This window comes from Pinus tabuliformis, chromosome Q (genome assembly GCF_031772625.1).
Source record: "Pinus tabuliformis cultivar Carrire ecotype Pingquan chromosome Q, CPIR1, whole genome shotgun sequence".
In the NCBI taxonomy this organism is placed as follows: Eukaryota; Viridiplantae; Streptophyta; class Pinopsida; order Pinales; family Pinaceae; genus Pinus; species Pinus tabuliformis.
Genome location: NC_142296.1, coordinates 1031731338 through 1031747274, shown reverse-complemented (window position 1 = coordinate 1031747274; position 15937 = coordinate 1031731338). Strand labels below are relative to the sequence as shown.

Genomic DNA, 15937 nt, shown 5'->3' with positions numbered 1-15937 from the left:
ATACCACCAAAGGTAAAGTCCACTATCACAACATATCATCATCTAACCACATAAACATCATGAGATAAGGGGGCAATAGATATGCTAACCCATCTAATCGTCAAGTATGTTCCAACCACATAGCCAATAAAAGAGGATCATGTAGAACAGTCCTCTTAGTGACAAACCAACAATACAACATCACCATGGAAAAGTATTTAGAAAACTTCAACAATGTCACAAAACATCTATCTCTTAACGACATCATCTAACCTCTTGGTGGGCTAGAGCCATCATCCGAGAACAACACGCGTATATCAGCAACACTAAATTGAGATGGCATTCTCCACAACCATCAAATATGCAACCAAGGGGTGATCAACAGGGCAAGCATAGGTGAGAAGACCACCAAATTGGCATGTACAATCATCCAACCAAGGAGAAGTGATACTCCCCCAAGTCAAAGGCCTTCATCAAATTATCTAATGCCATGAAGAGAAGGGGATTCATGAAGATGTATCTCTCCATGTTGATCCAAAGTTCCAAGATACTAGCTGCAAATTTCCATTAACACGATTACAATCACAATAGAGAACCTCGTACAATATGAGGTGTGATATTGCCTAAAAGAGAATTTGTTGAGTATATGAGGCAATTTTAGCCTTGAAAATAAACTCAAAAAATTATCTAATGCCATGAAGAGAAGGGGATTCATGAAGATGTATCTCTCCATGTTGATCCAAAGTTCCAAGATACCAGCTGCAAATTTCCATTAACACGATTACAATCACAATGGAGAACCTCGTACAATATGAGGTGTGATATTGCCTAAAAGAGAATTTGTCGAGTATATGAGGCAATTTTAGCCTTGAAAATAAACTCAAAAATGCCAACTTCTTGATGTGAGAGAAGGAAAAGCAAATTAATCAAAATTTATCACTTTAGTCATTTTATATGTTTACCAAGCATGGTAAAGAACTTCATCTTATGAGAGGCATGGAGGAAAGTTGAATCTATCTTGAAAATATCGTTCATTACATATCAAGGTGGATAATTCCCATGTTCTATCTTGTTTATGAAAGACTACCTCCACCTTATGCCATGCCAGAAAGAGAAAAAGCAAACATAATTCCATAGTTAACATACATATCCCATATGTATAAATAAGGGAATGGAAATATTTCAATAGTTGTTTCTAAGTATAACCGGGGTGTTAAATTATGGTATGTTCTATGCTTAGAGCAATTTACTTAGTTTTCTTTTTATTAGCCACAAATTAGCAATCACATTTACATTAAGTAAAGTGCAGATAGAATATTAAATGATCAACCGAAAACAAACCAAGACAAGAGACACAAGATGTGGCAGCTAGCCAGGGACAAACCCCAATTTGGGGAAACCCTTTGATCAAATCTTCTTTTATCTTCAATAGTTCAGCAAAGAAATAGTACAAAATCTGAGTTCTGTAATTTTATATTGGCAACAGCAAACCCTAGATCAGCAAAGTCAAACTTGGTCAAACTAGCTGAAATTGACCTCTAAAATACTTGGTCAATTTCTGGTTAACTTGTCCTCGAACAACCTGAAGAAACAGCCCTAGAACAACCCCAAAAGTTCAGTCAAAGTGCAGATTTCTGAAGTCAACTGCAGCCCTAAACTAGGGCAGTCAATATCGGTCAAACCAGAGGTCATATCACCTCGATTTTTGTGCCAAAAATTGCGGCCTGCCTTGGACAAGCAACCACACCCAATCTGCACTTCTTGGAAGGTCAACGTAGGTCAAAGATGACTTGCTGTCCTTTTTCTGTGTCCTCTTTGCCCTAGGACGTCTTCCTTTGTTAAAATTGGCAACTAGGGCCAAACTCCATGTGGGCCATCTTATTTATGGCAACTGATATTTTTTTTGGATCCCTCTCATGGAAAGGTGTAGGATTGATCTAAAGATCATCCGATTCCGATAAGTATTTACGAAGATATGAATTTATTTTGATCATGGACAAATTGTCAAGTCGGCCAACAACTTATGTAGGCTCAAAAGCCCAACAGTCATGTGTATTCAACCTCTACGTTTTAGTATAAATAGAAGAGGACTTGAAGTCATTTGACACACACACGCTCTTCATGTGATCTCCTCCTCTCCACGTCTTTGGGTTTTGGTGGAGGAGAGACACTAAGAGTACACGTTGGCCGCAGTAAAGATGATGCCCTAGCCGCAGTAAGGATAATGCCCTAGCCGTAGTAATGAGGGTTCTATATGCAACTAGAGGAAACTTCTATCCGAAGCATTTAAGGGTGCCCTAGATGTAGCATTGAAAGGTGCCCTTGACCGCAGTTAATGATGATCTAAGGCAGCAAGGGGAGGCACTCATACACAGTCCATGAAGGTCCTTAATTACGCAGTAATTAGATTCTATAACGCAACATGGAGAGCTGTTTGGTAAAGACCTTAACATTGTTCATAAAACCCCTAAAGGAGATCCCTAACTCATTGTTCTAAGCAGCAGTTAACAAGGGGTTCATCTACAGCTAAAGGAGGCATTACACAGCTCTAAGTAGAGCCACAGTTGCAGTCCAAGATTCGCTATAATTGCTGGGCTTATGCTGCACTAGAAGCTGCCCTTCATCTGTTAAAGAAGGCTTCAAGCAACTCCTAATTTCCGCTGTCATAATGGAGATTCTATTCAATGTAATGAGAACTATACGCTGGCCTTATACACAGTCACACGCTGTCCTTGAGTGCCCTAAAAGGAGGATGCATATACTGCCTTCAGTATGCTACTTATACGCTACCGTATCAGCCACAAATGATGAACGCTGTAAGCAAAGTTGACTGTGCAGTAATAAGGTTGATCTAAGGTCTGGTGCAGCCTCAAAGAGAAGGTCAAATAAGTCTGTCTAAAATGATCTCTCTGGATAAGATTGGAAGACACACTGTTGTTCAAAGGCAGTGATATTTGGGTGCTGTGTGTAAACCTATCTTGCTGCTGAGCTAGGCTGCAAGCCATAGCCAACAGCATAGAACTTCAAGGGCTGAACTAATGAGTGGAAGTGCTGGAACCTCTCTTGGTCTTTGAGTTGTTCACTGTTTCAAGGACTAACATGATGTAGGTGACATCAATGACGTTGAGAATAGCTCATTGATATTTGGGTGCAGCACCGAGACGATGAAGTACAACATGATGGTAAGGTGCAGCAGGATGATGAGTTGCAACATGGTGATGGGAGCAGCTCATTGACTAGGTGCAACACAGTGACGAGATGCAAAACTATGATAGGTGAAGCAGTCACCTTGGAGAATCAGTTGAAGCAGCTTGTCTTCAACTTATCTCATGTAGATATAGAAAGTCGAAGTGTTGACTTCTGTTGTAAATGTGCTATCTCTATCTCTCTCTATCTGCTGAACTATTGATGAACATAAAATAAGAATTGATCAAGGGTTTTCCCACATTGGGGTTTGTCCCTGGCTAGTGCCACATCTTGTGTCCTCTTGTCATGGCTTGTCTTCTGCGATTTATGTTTATGTTCTATCTGCAGTTTACTTTAATGCTGATGTGATTGCTAATCTGGAAAAGATATTGAGCTTACTATAAAAATTGAAATAAATTGCTCTAAGCATAGAACATACCTAAAATTAACATCCTTTTAGCCACACGTGTGAGAGAGCGAGGGAGGCTCTTTTCTGCGTAGGAGAGAGAGAGAGATGTGTGTGAGAGTGAAGTACCCAAATGAGGAGAATGCTCCTTGTATTTATATGCAAAACATTGAGGTTGAATAGACATGATTGTTGGGCATCTGAGCCTACATAAGTTGTTGGCCAACCTTGACAATTTGTCCATAATCAAAATAAATTCATATCTTCGTAAATACTTATTGGAATCGGATGATCTTTAGATCAATCCTACACCTCTCGACGAGAGGAATCTAGGAAAGATATCAGTAGTCATAAATAAGGTGACCCACATGGAGTTTGGCCCTAGTTGCCAATTTTAACACTCCCTCTCAACTAGGGAGAACTTCATCTGCAATCTGTTGGACCGTCACTGTTATCCATCCATCAAATGCACTGTCCTGTACAGCTTGACCCTACTCTGCTCTGCTCTACTTTGCTTTGCTCGAACTATGAAGAAGAAGAAATGATCGAGGATGTATCATATCATCCTCCACTGACCCGAAGTCAGTCTCAGAGTGTGTACCACTCTCACTGATCCCAGATCAGTATCATTGATCCCAGATCAATGGAGGTCATCCTAGCATAGGGAATATGGTAGATACAATGATGCGTCCATCGATAGAACTACTATAGTCCCTATCCTCATTTCCCTTCTCATTGATCAGATGAGAGGTACTTCTCATGAGTCCCAGACTGCATGGGTAGGATGCCTTGACACGAGAACTAATCATCCTGTCCACAGGAGAACAAATCATCTTGTCCAGTGGATGCCACGGAGAACTAATCATCTTGGCCTACAGGAGAACTAATCATCCTATTCCACAGTCGCCACGGAGAACAAATCATCCTGTTCCACAGTCGCCACGGGGTGTCATAGGGGAAGGTTGAACCTTTTACCCTGTACATAGTGCACCATTAGGGGATGGTGAGTCGCCCTATGGTCACATGTCACTCCAAGAAGTACCCCGCGCCCCCCTGGAGCTCCCAGAGCTCAATACATCATACTCGATCCTTATAAGAGGGTCTTTGAACGACACCAAGTCGTTCTCGGAAAGTTAGGAATTTGACATTTCCTAGGGGCTTTGTCAAAAGGTCAGCAACCTGTTCATCTGTACCGATATGTTGGAGCCTTATTGCTCCTCGTTGCACCATATCTCGAATATAGTGGTACCTGATATCGATATGCTTGGAGCGATCATGAAATACGAGATTTTTTGATAAACAGATCCCGCTCTGGTTGTCACATAGAATCACAATCCAATGTAAATCCAAACAACTCACTGAAGAGCTCTCGCAACCAGACTGCTTCACAGGAAGCCATGCTAGCAGCAATGTACTCTTGCCTCTTCGGTGCTCAAAGCCACCGATTTCTGCTTCCTGCTCATCCAGGATATTGAGGCAAATCCCAAAGAGAAACAACACCCGGAAGTGCTCTTTCGGTCCACCACATTGTCTGCCCAATCAGCATCAGTATACCCAAGTAGTCTCACATCTCCGGCAGTGTATCTCAACCCATGAGTGATTGTGCCACGAAGATATCTCAGCAGATTCTTGGCACCAACCCCATGTGAGTGGCAAGGCTCAACCATATGTTGACTCAAAGTGTTGACTGCAAAGAATATATCCGGACGGGAGTTCACCAAGAACATTAATGCTCCGACGAGTTGTTGATACTCGGTGGCATTTCGTAAAGCGGGTCTGGCAGCACTACCACCTAATTTCTTGAAGTCAAGCTCCATCGGGGTAGTTACGGGCTTGCAGTCCACCATGCCGAATCTTTCCAATATTTTCACCACATATTTTCCTTAAGATAGGAAAATCTCCCCTGGTTTTTGCCAGACTTCCAGCCCTAGGAAATAGTGCATGAGTCCTAGGTCTTTTATCTCGAACTCAGAAGCCAGCGCCCTCTTACATTCGTGAATGAGAGGGTTTGCACCTGTTAGAAAGAGGTTGTCAACATAAAGCACCAATATGAGAGGCTTGTCATCTATAACCTTGAAGTAAAGGTTAGGGTCGACTTCACTTCTAGTGAATCCCAGCTTCATCAAGTAGCTATCGATTCTCTCATACCATGCTCGAGGTGCTAGCTTTAGCCCATAGAGGGGTTTCTTCAACTTGCACACGTGAGATTCTCGATCATAAATCTCAAATCCTTCGGGTTGCTCCACATAGACCTCCTCTTTGATCGAACCATGTAAGAATGCAGTCTTGACATTCATCTGATGTAGGTTCCATCCTTGCGAAGCAGCAAGGGATATGATTGAGTGGATGGTGGTATATCGGGCAATAGGTGCAAATATTTCGTCATAGTCTATACCCTCCTTCTGGGAGAAGCCACGAGCGACAAAACGAGCCTTATACGTTTTCGCACTTCCATCAATTGCATGCTTTATCTTGTAAAGCCATTTTGAAGTGACAACGGCTTTGTCCTGGGGTCTGGGGACCACATCCCAAACATCGTTTTTCATAATGGACTCATATTCCTCAGTCATAACATCCTTCCATACTTGATGCTTGACAACATCTGTGAATGGTGAAGACTCATTTTGGATGATCGTGCTCATGATGGTTAGGTATCCTTGACACCTGTTCGGCTTCTTGCTTTCACAAAAGGTTCCTCGGGGTGTAATGTGCCCTTCAGCATCATCAAGTGTCCCCCTAAGCCATGAAGGCCTCTTCCTAGAAGAGGAAGGCTCTTGTGGAGGAGGATCAATAGGATCCATAGGTTCTTCCACATCAGGTATCGTCTCATCTTCCTTTTCCTTCGGTTCCCTGGTGTCAGCTTCTTTAGATCCTCTTAGAGTAGGAAGATTGTCTACTTTGCGAAGAGCCATATCTTTGTCAAAAGTGACATCATGGCTAATCTCAACTTCTCTTTGACCAACGACATAGATTCTATAGCCCTTAGTATTTTTGCTATAGCCCACAAAGATTCCTTTCTTTCTAGATGCACCCAATTTATTCCATTTCTCCTTCGACACATGAAAATATACAAGGCTTCCAAAAATTATAAAATGAGATACGTGAGGTTTCGTACCAGTGAACATCTCTTCGGAAGTCTTGGACCAAATGGTTGATGAGGGCATCGGTTTTGTACATATAAGGTGGTGTTTGCAGCTTCGGCCCATGAAAACTACGGAAGTCTTTGATCATGGAGCATAGCACAAACAACTTCCACAATTGTACGGTTCTTCCTTTCCGCCACACCATTCTGCTCAGGAGTATATGGTGTAGTAGTCTCCTTCTTAATGCCAACCTCATCGCAAAAGTCATGAAACTCATTGGATTCATATTCAGTCCCATTATTAGTCCTTAAGGTCTTGATCTTCTTCTTGGTTTGATTTTTGATCAAGGCTTTGAAGTGTCGAAACCAGGGGAACACTTCATCCTTCTTTTTCAAAGAAGTATATCCAAGTCTTGCGAGAATAATCATCTGTAAAAGTGAGGTAATATGGATATCCTCCCAAGGAGTTCACAGGCATCATACCAGATATGTCTGAGTGAACCAACTGCAATATATCAGAGGTCTTGCTTTGGCTTGAGGGGAATGGTCTCCTTTTGAGCTTTCCTTCGGCACATCTTGGACATACACCTTCTTGTTCTACTTGGAATTCGGGCATCTCTGTCACCATTTTTCTCACATTGGCAAGAGCTTTATAATGAAGGTGAGCAAACCTCCGATGCCATAGTTCGGACTGAAGAGATGTGTCACAAGACATGACACCTAGCGGACTTCCTCCGACCTGATATAATGAATCAACTCGAAACCCAAGAGTGAAGGCATCTTTAATATTCTTTTTCCATACACGTACCTTGCCATCGCTGAAGGTCACCTTGTAGCCTTTGTCTTCCATAGCTGAAATGGACACGAGGTTGTTTTTGAGATTAGGTACATATAATACATCTTGTAGGTGGATTGTATTACCTTGATTCAATTGAAGAGTGACATTTCCTACGCCTTTCACGGGATATTTTCAATCATCTCCCAGAACAATTTCCAGGTTGGTTTCCTGCTCTATCAGATTATAGAGAGCTTCTTTGTAACCAGTGAAGTGCCTTGAGGCACCACTATCAATAAGCCAATTTCCCAGTGAGTCCGGGGGAGCAGAGGTAGATAGAGCTGCTGGTAGATAATATTCATCTTGCTTATTGTTAACGTTGTTAGATTCATACCTGGAATTTCTTGCCTTCTTGAATGGTTGTTCTCTTCCTTGATTTCTGACACTTCTTTTGCCTTTGCCATTTGACTTGCCATTCCTTTGATTGCCTTGAGAGGGATTTTGATCATCGTCCCAGTATGAGTCCCTTTTATCAAGGCACTCCCTTGCATAGTGACTTGTTTTATTGCAATTGTAACATCGTCCTTTTCTTCCACCCTTTGGTCCAGCCTTTCCTTTGAATTTAGCCCAGGAATTGTTTCTTCTTTCAGCGTGAGAAGAAAAGGCAGCGCGATGACTTTTAAGTATGGGCATTTCTTGCTCTTCCATCCTTGTTTCTTCTTGAATGCATCTTGCCATTAATTCCTCAAATCTAGGAATTACATTATTGTTGAGAAGAGTAGTCCTGAATATATACCATTCAGATGGTAGTCCTCTAAGAGTTGTGAGTGTCATTTCCCTGTCAGAAATTACTTCCCCAATAGATAGGAGATCGTTCTTGATCTCGTTGATCCTTAAGAAATATGCTTGCATACTTTCATCTGTGCCCTTCTTAATTTCCTTCAGTTTATTTCTAAGAAACAAGACTTGATTTGCATCATTAACTTTAAATAAACTCAGCAGTCTATTATAGATTTCCTTGGAGGTGTTCAGTTCGGAAACATAGGCCACCAAGCATTTGTCGATAGAGTCCCGGATGATCTTCCTTGCTTTGACTTCTCCCTTGGTCCATTTGTTCCTAGCAGCAGCGGATGCTTTTGATGGAGGCTCAACAATTCTGCCTCTCACATGGTCCAATACTTCCTACTCTTCCAACGTTAGATCGGGAGACATCTTCCATCCGTGATAGTCAGACTTCTCATGGAGTTTGTCTTCAGCAGGGAAGTGTGTTGAGGACCGCATGTTTTAAGATTGTCTGGCAATCCTCCACTTTGGTGATTGCTCATGCTCTTGCTCGGGCTTTGTCTTCACCTCAGCTCTGATACCATGTTAAATTATGGTATGTTTTATGCTTAGAGCAATTTACTTATTTTTCTTTTTATTAGCCACAGATTAGCAATCACATATACATTATGTAAAGTGCAGATAGAACATTAAATGATCAACCGAAAACAAGCCAAGACAAGAGACACAAGATGTGGCAGCTAGCCAGGGACAAACCCCAATTTGGGGAAACCCTTTGATCAAATCTTCTTTTATCTTCAATAGTTCAGCAGAGAAACAGTACAAAATCTGAATTCTGTAATTTTATATCAGTGACAACAAACCCTAGAGTAGCAAAGTCAAACTTGGTCAAACTAGATGAAATTGACCTTTAAAATACTTGTCATTTTCTGGTCAACTTGTCTTGGAACAGCCTGAAGAAATAGCCCTGGAACAGCCCCGAAAGTCCAATCAAAGTGCATATTTCTGAAGTCAACTGCAGCCCTAAACTAGGGCAGTCAATATCGGTCAAATCGGAGGTCATATCACCTCGATTTTTGTGCCACAAATTGCGGTCTGCCTAGGAGAGGCAACCACACCCAATCCACACTTCTTGGAAGGTCAACGCTGGTCAAAGATGGCATGCTGTCCTTTTTCTGCGTCCTATTTGCCCTAGGACATCTTCCTTTCAGCCACACGTGTGAGAGAGAGAGGGAGACTCTTTTCTGCGCAGGAGAGAGAGAGAGAGATGTGTGTGACAGTGAAGTATCCAAATGAGGAGAATGCTCCTTGTATTTATATGCAAAACATTGAGGTTGAATAGACATGACTGTTGGGCTTTTGAGCCTACATAAGTTGCTGGCCGACGTTGACAATTTGTCCATAATCAAAATAAATTCATATCTTCATATATACTTATCGGAATCAGATGATCTTTATATCAATCCTACACGAGAGGAATCTAGGAAAAATATCAGCAGCCATAAATAAGGTGACCCACATGGAGTTTGGCCCTAGTTGCCAATTTTAACATGGGGGCATTAACACCAAGAAATTCAATATGGGATGGCACTAATTGAATGGGAAAATGTGGCAACCTGGATGCTTGGAACATTGTATTGAACAAAAAAACACCCCAAGAAAATTTTGTTCCAAAATCTAGAAATTTCTTGAAGACAAAAAGGAAAGTATTATCAAGGAAAATTATATTTGACTAAATCCACCTCATCATCTTTTGAGATGCAATCACAAGAAGTGTTGGACATCATCAACATTCATGCAAACTTCCATAACTTATGGTGCGAGACAATTATGTGGACAAATGCGTAGACACCATGGAGCAATGAATATGCCAGTTTTGCAAGTTGGTGGAAATATAGAGGAATGCCATACTACAATGAGGTGCCCAATGGAATTTCAAAGTTATAGAAAGATCATGGTTGGCCACATGTTCTCAAAGCATATGCTATATTGTTCTCCTTATGAAGCTTTCCAAGGGGTTTGAGAAGAGACACTTTTAAGCTAGAGGACATGGTAGAATTACACTAGACCATTGATCACATCCTCACACTCTAAGATGTCGCTCTCGAAAATTCTACTACTACTTTATAGGATTTTAGAAACAAGAGGCCTTATTCCAAAGGCTCAGGGACATTGACATTTTTGAGACCCAATTGATCGCCATCATGTGTTTTTATGGGTCAGTGATTGGTAATCTTTGCATAATGGGGTGTTCAATTTTATCAAAGAGTATTCTTGGGTCAAACAGGGGTGTCCACTAGTTCATTATCTTGTTTGAGATATACATTGATGAGTTGGAGTCCTTATTTCATGAGCATATCAAAGAAGATGATGGGTGCTTTTGCCTCTACATTTTGATGTTTATTTTGATTTTCATTGATGATGCAATTTTCTTGGCCTCATACCAATATTCTTGGATTCTCTTGGCTTGTAGAGACAATTGTCCTTTTTCCGTGACCTTCAACAATTGACAATGAGCTAGGTAAAACTAGGGCTATGATTTTCATTGGGTAAAAGAAGGTCCTCTTGCATTATCATTTCTTTTGTATAGGGGAGTTGATTGAGATCACCATCACCTACACTTAATTAGGGGTGAAGTTCTTAGGGCCTCCTTGTTAAAATTGGCAACTAACGCCAAATTCCACCTTGGGACAACTCATATGATGGAGATGATTATTGCGTTGGATTCCTCTTTTTGAGAGGTCCAAGTTTGATATAAAGATCACCTCATTCGGAGAAGCAAAAGTGTGATTTTGAATTTATTCTCTCACTTGCACAAATTGTTAAGATTGGTTTGCACAACTTGGGGATCATCTCTCTCTCTCTCTCTCACACATATGGATGAAGGATGAATTTTTGGGATAGATTACAGGCTGAAAATTTCAGACTTTGGACCAGCGTTGACCGAAGGGTCCTTGACTTTGTTTCTCTGTGTTGTGAGGGTCAAAATTTTGATTTTGGGAGGCCGCATTGTCTGGCACTAAAAACAAAATTTTCTAGGCATGTTGACTTGCGTTGACTTTTGTTTGATCGCAAAAAATTATAGTAGGTTTTATCTCTCCTTTGATTGAGTTTGACCATGTTGTTTTGGGCTGCATTTGACCTCCTTTTCAGGCCGAGTTTGACTAAGGAAGACTGAGTTGAATTGGAGAAGGTTTGCTACTATTTTGACCAACGTTGACTTTCTGGTTAGGGCTGAAGTTTGATTGCAGAATTTGATAGGGCTAATTTGACTGTGTATTGGGCAAGCAAATTTGATTTTTGTACTCTCTTTGCTGAACTATTGAATAATAATAAGAAGATTTGATCAAAGGGTTTTCCCCACATTGGGGTTTTTCATTGGCATCTGCCAAATCTGGTGTCCTCTTATCTTGGCTTGTCTTCTGCATATGTTTTTATGTTCTATCTGCATTTACTGTCAATGTGATTAATGGTTAATGTGATTGCTACTAAAAATTATTGAAATTGTCATTCTGTTAAAGGAACATTGAAGTAAATTGTGCTAAGCGTAGAACATACCATTGTTATCTAAAATTAACATGGTATCAAAGCTCAGATGAAGACAAAGCCCAAGCAAGAGTGAGGAAAAACAATCACTAAGGGAAGCTGTTGGTCAAGTACTTGGAAGTAGTCTCAATGATGACTACATTATTTCAAATCCGAGGACAAGCTTAAGGACAAATCCGACTATCATGCATGGAAGATGTTTCTGGTTTTGACTTTGGAAGAAAATGATGCTATGGACTATGTCAAAGGAAGAGTGGTGGAGCTTGCTTCAAGTGCACCTGCTACTGCAAAAACAAAGTACAAGAAAGGTGACGTCAAAGCTAAGAAAATTATTGTTGATTCTATTCACAAGCCTTTGGTTGCTTATTTTTCCGATTTGGAAACATCTAAGGAGATGTATGACAAGTTGGTTGGGATGTTCAAGGTAAATAATGCAAATCAAGTTCTCTTTCTCAAGAACAAGTTGAAAGACATCAAGATGGATAGAAGAGAACCCACTCAATCCTACTTCATGAGGATTACCGAAATCAAGAATGATCTCCTATCTACTGGAGAAGTTGTTGGTGACAAGGAGCTCACTCTTATTGCACTTGGATGACTTATTGATGAATGGGATGTGTTTAATACTACCATCCTCAACAATGACAGGATTCCGGGATTTGATGAATTATTGGCTATAAGCACTCAAGAAGAAATAAGGATGATGGAAAGAGACAAGCCCTCAAATGGAAATAATCCTACCGCTTTCTCCGCTCATGCTAAAAGGAAGAACAATGCTGGTCCAATAAGACAAGGTCAAGGGTTCAAGTCGAGATACGAAGAAGGAAGAAAAGGAAGATGCTTCAGTTGCAACAGGTTTGACCACTTTGCTAGAGAGTGTTCTCACAAGGACACTCCAAGGGATGATGACAACAATAACCACAACAATTATAAAGGCAATGGCAATCAAAGGAACAACAGGTTCAACAACAAAGGAAAGAGGAATGCTCCCGCTACTCGATATGGAAATCGTCGTCCTCGTAAGAAGTCAAGGAGAAGTTGTTGGTGACAAGGAGCTCATTCTTATTGCACTTGGATGCCTTACAAGAGAATGAGATGTGTTTAATACTACCATCTTCAACAATGACAGGATTTCGGGATTTGATGAATTATTGGCTATATGCACTCAAGAAGAAATAAGGACGATGGAAAGAGACAAGCCCTCAAATGGAAATAATCCTACCGCTTTCTTCGCTCATGCTAAAAGGAATAACAATGCTGGAAGACAAGGTCAAGGGTTCAAGCCGAGATTCAAAGAAGGAAGAAAAGGAAGATGCTTCAATTGCAACAGGTTTAGCCACTTTGCTAGAGAGTGTTCTCACAAGAAGGATACTCCAAGGGATGATGACAACAATAACCACAACAATTACAAAGGCAATGGCAATCAAAGGAACAATAGGTTCAACAACAAAGGAAAGAGGAATGCTCCCGCTACTCGATATGGAAATGGTCGTTCTCCTAAGAAGTGAAGAAACTCCAGGTATGAAGAAACTAATGTTGTAGAAAAGCAAAATGAATTTTATCTTATTTCTCCCCTCACCACTGTCTCTCCTTCGGATACATTGGATCATTGGTTGATTGATAGTGGTGCCTCAAGGCACTTCATTGGGTACAAGGCCTTCTCAAACTTGGTTGAAAAGACAAATATGGAGATTATACTTGGGGATAATGCCACTTATCCCGTGAAAGGAATTGGGACTGTTACTCTTCACTTAAATCAAGGTCAAACTCTTCATTTACAAGAAGTTTGTATGCACCCGATCTGAAAAAGAACTTGGTCTCTATTTTTGCGATGGAAGATAAATGTTTCAAGGTGACATTTGTTGATGGGAAGGTTCGTGTTTGGCAAAGGAACTTGAAAGATGCATTTACACTTGGATTTAAGGTTGAAGGTCTCTATCAGGTTGGAGGAAGTTCGTTGGGGGCAATGACTGGCGATACTTCTCTTCAATCCGAATTATGACACCGAAGATTTTTTCACCTTCATTACAAAGCCTTACCTAATGTAAGGAAGATGGTCACAGGTATGCCCAAATTCAACATAAATCATGAAGGAGTTTGTCAGGGTTGTGCAACCGGAAAACATACAAGGGTACCATTCCGCTCAAGTGAAAGTCAAACTACCAATATTTTTCAATTGGTCCATTATGATCTATTAGGTATGTTGCCCGTAATATCTTTGGGGGGGGGGTATTGGTACTATGCAATTTTTGTGGATGACTTCTCTCGCAAAACATAGTTCTATTTCTTAAAGAAGAAGGATGAAGTGTTCAAATGGTTCCGCTCTTTCAAAGCCTTGGTCGAGAATCAAATAGGGAAGAAGATCAAAATATTGAGGACCGATAATGGAACCAAATATGAGTCAAATGAATTCAATGACTATTGTAGAGAAGCTGGCATTAAGAGGGAGACCACTACTGCATATACTCCTGAACAAAATGGTGTTGCCAAAAGGAAGAATCGAACTATCATAGAAGCCACCCGTGCCATGCTTCATGACCAAGGTCTACCGAAGTTCTTATGGGGAGAAGCTGCCAACACTGCTGTATATGTTCAAAATAGATGCCCACATCAAGCATTGGACTTCAAGATACCCGAAGAAGTTTTCACTGGTAAGAAACTTGATGTTTCTCATTGTAGAATTTTTTGTTGTCCCATATATTTTCATTTGCTAAAAGAGAAAAGAAACAAGCTAGATGCATATGGGAAGAAAGGAACATTTGTGGGCTATAGTGAAACTTCGAAGGCATATAGAATCTATGTGCCTGGTCAAAGAGAAGTGGAAATAAGTCATGATGTCACTTTCAATGAAGATTTTGCCCTTGGGAAAGTCCGAGACCTTCCTATCCCTAGGAAGGACAATGATGATGATGCAGGAAAGCAGGATGAATCTTCGACAGATGATCCGATGCCCGATGTTGAAGGTCCGATGGATCCCATTGATCCACCTCCTAGTGAGCCCTCTACTTAAAGAAAATACCTTTATGGCTCAAAGATACTCTTGAAGATGCCGAGAGACATGTTGCACCAAGGGGAACATTTTGTGAAAGCAAGAAGCCCAATAGGTAACAAGGATACTTAGCTGCCATGAGTACTATTGTACAATCTGAGCCATGTATATTTGAAGAAGCCGTGAAGCAACAATTTTGGAAGGATGCGATGAACGAGGAATATGAGTTGATCATGAAGAATGATGTCTGGAGTGTGGTTCCTAAACCCAAGGACAAGTCAGTGGTTACTTCAAAATGGCTTTACAAAATCAAACATGGAGCTGATGGGATTGATCAAAAGTTTAAAGCCAGTTTCTTTGCTCAAGGTTTCTCTCAAAAGGAAGGAGTGGACTATGATGAGATATTTGCATTGGTTGCCTGATATACCACTATCCGTTCGATCATAGCCCTTGCTGCGTCCCAAGGATGGAGCCTACACCGAATGGATGTCAAAACTGCTTTCTTGCATGGCTCGCTTAAGGAGGAAGTGTATATACAACAACCCAGGGTTGCAGGAATCGCCCCCCCCCGGATCCTAACCCGGAACCGCGACCCGTGCGGAAGCGTTCTGGAATCGACAGAGGAATCGCGATTCCGATTTTTAGGTTGCGCGCTTCCGCATTTTTGAAACGACTCCTGCCAAATGAGGTTGCGGCCCCCCGGAATCGCGCTTCGGCATGCGGTTCGGGCATGAGGTGGCGCCACGCAACCTGCCCGGAAGCGCACGCCACCCGCACGCCACCCGGGCGCAACCCGCACGCAACCCGCGGATATCAATTTTTTTTTTTAATTTCATTTAAAATCTAACTTAACTAAGCATGAGGGGGTGGGTTAGGGGTGGGTTAGGGTCACTTTAGGGTGAGTTTAGAAAAGAATAAAGCCCCCATTCTCTTCTCATTTTCTCACTTTGAGTTTATGAGAGTTGGAGAAGAGAAGAGAGGAGAGGAGAAGAGAAGAGAGGAAAGGAGAGGAGAAGAGAGGAGAAGAGAGGAGAGCTTGGAGGAGTGAAGAAGGAGGAGCTAGGAGAAGGAGGAGGAGCTTGGAGGACTTCATCTACAAGAGCTAAAGAGGTAAGTTCAAACCCCAAACTCCCTTGTTTTTTTGAAAAAAAAATTGTATTTTTCTCCTCCCTCTCCTACTCTTTCGCATTG

At 41.3% G+C, this 15937-nt stretch overlaps 2 protein-coding genes across 2 annotated transcripts in view; both read left to right on the top strand.

The window, feature by feature from the left end:
• The window catches only part of LOC149223013 (DNA-directed RNA polymerase 1B, mitochondrial-like), a 227143-nt gene that overhangs the window by 28499 nt on the left and 182707 nt on the right, over positions 1 to 15937 (top strand). The gene's annotated exons all lie outside the window — the stretch shown is intronic.
• The window catches only part of LOC149223014 (uncharacterized), a 37291-nt gene that overhangs the window by 18637 nt on the left and 2717 nt on the right, over positions 1 to 15937 (top strand). The window lies entirely within an intron of this gene.